This window comes from Anopheles coustani, chromosome X (genome assembly GCF_943734705.1).
Source record: "Anopheles coustani chromosome X, idAnoCousDA_361_x.2, whole genome shotgun sequence".
In the NCBI taxonomy this organism is placed as follows: domain Eukaryota; kingdom Metazoa; phylum Arthropoda; class Insecta; order Diptera; family Culicidae; genus Anopheles; species Anopheles coustani.
Genome location: NC_071290.1, coordinates 17,562,845 through 17,566,751, shown reverse-complemented (window position 1 = coordinate 17,566,751; position 3,907 = coordinate 17,562,845). Strand labels below are relative to the sequence as shown.

At 44.4% G+C, this 3,907-nt stretch overlaps 1 pseudogene; it reads right to left on the bottom strand.

Annotated features, from left to right (window-relative positions):
- Positions 1–999: 999 nt before the first annotated feature.
- Positions 1,000–1,770, bottom strand: LOC131269374 (endoplasmic reticulum lectin 1-like; annotated as a pseudogene).
- Between the last annotated feature and the right edge of the window lie 2,137 nt (positions 1,771–3,907).

The following is a 3,907-nucleotide window of genomic DNA, read 5'->3' as shown; positions in this document are numbered from 1 at the left end:
CTATTGTTTCCACTGTGGCGCTATGGATTCCACTCGTTTGACTTGTACCACGCATGTGCAGGGCTCACTCACTTTTCTAACTTTTCCTCGTCACTCTGGTATGGTTCACTTGTAGCATTGTAGTCAAGGTGCGAATTCTCGCGTGCCAGACTTATGATTGCGCTACTTTATAGTTTCATTGTTAGATCTAGAGGTTCCTTTCCTTTGCGAGAAGTCTAGCCAACGCTTTCCTTTCCTTCTATTCTTTATTCTTCCTGGCTTTACCGGCTGCGCCAATTGTAGAATCCACTAGTCTTTATTCCGTCCGTCACCTTACACTGTCACCTAGCTACTGACTGATCGTTCGTTCTGGAACTTCTCTTTCCGTGCGATCGCTCTCTCTTTAGTTCTCCTTTCTTCTCTTCAATGCCTACTCCTACATTAACCATAACGTATTAGTTTGAATTGGTTGTAAGTTGGATCTATTTTATTCAATTATCGACATGATTGGTACTGTTAATCACAAAAATAGATTTCCTTTGGAGCTGCTGGATGTTTTCTGGCAGCAACATGCCTTCAGATACCCGCGGTAGAATATCACAAATCTTTTGAACATTCAACATTCTGCATGTATTCGCAGCGACACGGTTTCAGTATGAAAAGGGCAGTCACATCAGAGCTGGTGGCCGAGCGCTCGCTACTTTTCAATTTCATCTCGACCTAATGCGGTTGATTGACGGATTTGATGAACACGTTAACCGCCCAGCCTATTTTGTGAAACTTTCCGTTTACGCCACTCGGTCTGCAATTTCGTTCGATGTTAGTCACTGGCACGATAAGCACCGGTGAAACGAAACGAAGAGAGTGCATGAACATGAAGTACACTGGCGGACTGACACTGACGGACCGACGCTGGCATACTGACACTGGCGGACCAAAACTGGCGGACTGACACTGATCAACCGACGCGACTCATGAATTCGTCAGTCCCTAGGGACCGATGTGGCGCGAACGGAAACTTCACCGTGACATGGCGAATAACCTGTTAAGCTTGCGCTTGTATCGTACAGATTGGTTCTTTTCCAACTACTCACGACGCTTGTCCACATTGAAGTACCCCAACTAGATAAAAGTGTCGTTATGGTATTGGCGTACATGTTCACCGAAGCACAATTAAATTTTCCGCTATCCAGAACCCTAAAAAAACAATCAGTTGGAAATAACAAATTCCTTGTCAAGTGCATATTGCCATTCTTACACCAGGGAGACAATTGGCACCATCCAATAGTTCTAGTCACGATGTCAATTCCTTCGATTTCGTCGCACGTTTGGACATTGAAGTGACAAGTGTTTCGCATTCCTCAACGACTGAGTCAATCTCCATATCTTTCCAGCGGAACCAAAATGCATTTTCATTGTGAATGAGATCCCGGTGAATTGAACCATTCTAAGGCATATGGAATGTAGTAGTATGGAAACGAGTAGTAGTAAATAGCCATCGATTTTTGCCGCAGTTTATCCATCCATCCATCCATATCTATCTGCAAAAAGGATTTCAGTTTACGAGGTAAAACACCGGTGGGACGGCAGTTGATCTTGTTTTCCTTCATGTCTTGTGGTTTGTACTTACCATGGTTGCACAAACCTGCTTTCAGATTGATTACAAAGTTACATTTGTAGGATTCTTTCAAGACTCTTACGACCCGTAGCTTTCAATACCGTACGGGCAAGCTGATGATGAAAATAGTGATTCCAACGATTCAAACGGACTCGGTCCGTTGTACTCCGCATCCCTGGTACTTTCCTTGGCCGTAATGGAAGGGATCACACAGCAGTACTTTTCCTTCATGATGATGTGACCACAATTTTCTCAACATCTGCTGGGGGTTTGCCTAAAAAGTATTCATAGTTGATAACACACCTTTTTCAATTTACAGCACGCTGTGCAATATGTAGTTACCATTTATCGCCGTTAAACCAGCTCATCCTTACTATGCCACACAAGATTGAAAAGCACTTAGTCGTAGAAACCCTTTCAAATCGTGGCCAACTGCCAACAAAAAAGGACTAACTTCAAACACTACGACTAATATAAACGAATGACCTATCAACTCCTATATTGTAAAGTTAATTGTAAATTTACCGTAGAGTGAAATGTACAATGCCCGTACATGTATTTGGTAAACAAGACTCGTGGTAGAAACTGAATGTTTTGGTTTGGTTTTGACGGTCGTCTTCTTCTTTCAGTTTTGTTATTTTTTTCCAATGGTTTCAAACCGCCGATCGAGCTCAATTTTTCACCAATACCCTTCCCCGTACGTTTCGCACCCCCGCGACCCACGAAATAATCGTCGAAGTTCACCATAGCCGATTTCTCTTCGTTTCCCACCCCCTCTGCCAACATTTTGCTTGTCAAATTGTTACGTGGGGACACTTTTGACATGCAAGATGGCCGACTTGGGCTACTTTTGATTACTTTGACACTTCCGGTGAGCACAAATCGGTCGCAGAAACCCCGGTCGCAGAATTGTCGCAGCGCCGTGTGGACGGACGGTAAGGTGTTTCCCAAATACACGGTACGGCACGTTGGGAAGCGTCGGGCCTTACCTCGGGTAGGGGGACTTCGACGTTCCGGGAGAAATCAATCTCTTTTGTCCAACTATCGGTTCTTTATTTATACCAACTTTTTGAACGATTTTACACGGTTTTTATGAAAGTGTTTGTGACGGTTGCCGAAATAGTTGACTCGGCTAGATGATTTCAACTTGTGTTATAATTGGTCAAAGTGGTAAAGGGTGGCTTTCCGGTGCGAGCTAGTACATAGCCTACGCTGCACTTTGAGTGCGTTTCCCAACTGACGGCGACATGCAACATTGCCCCGTTTCCACAGATTCCTACCCCCGCGTGTCCAGAACTGTCAGCTTTCTCTTGCACACTTTGTCTTCCTTCTCGTTCAAATGATGAACCGGTGTGCTAGGGGAGAAGTCACATCTGCCCTTTCACATCTTCTCTTTCAGTCTGACACATTGCAATAGCGGAGCCGATCGTGTAGCATTCCCACACTGCCCAGCAGGCATTGTTGCAATACATCCTATCAAATTCCCCTCAAATTTCATGATTTTTCTCCCCGCACCCCCGTAAGATCCCACACTTGCTCGCGAAGTGCGACACAATTCATTTTTTAAAAATGCCACACTACTCCGGAGCACATTATCATGCATACGGTACATGTACTTGCGTGTGTATGGCGTTATTTGCATTCCCTCTCCTAGCGCTGCGATTACGAACGAGCTCTGCGAGTGAAACTTGACAACTCGATCATAGTTGTTTTGGGTTTTGGTGCGAACACAGTGATAAGTTTTCAGTGAAATAAGTTGACGAATTTACGCGTGAAAACGTTATGTTTTCATACCAAATGTGAAAAGAACGCATGTGGAGAGGCGACGGCATCATTTGGAAGTGGTGTAATAATAAAGAACATCTTTCTTGAACAAAAATGATTTGCTTTCTTTTCATTCTGGGGTGTTGTGTAAGCCTCGGGTATTGGGAACCTCGAGGTGCAGGTCGAATGTACACACGAAGAGAGGAGAGTTCACGCGAGGCGATCGCGTGAACCATTCGAATGGTCACGCGTGACGTCACGATTCGTTCATTCATATTTGGCTAATCTTTGGCTAATCTTTTTCGAGGATTAGCTAAAGATTAGCCAAAATGTGTAGCGTTGCAAGGCAAATGATGCGCAACAATGCCCGCTGGGTGCACAGCAACCCGAATGTGTGTTGGTGCACTTTATGTCGGTCAATCATGTAGAGAATAAAAAAGGTCGTCTGTATGAATGCCATCACGCACCAACTGTCAATCGCGACGCGATGAAGTTTTCAGTCTTCGAAACATCCAGCGCCTGAACAGTCGAGTGAAAAAATGTTAA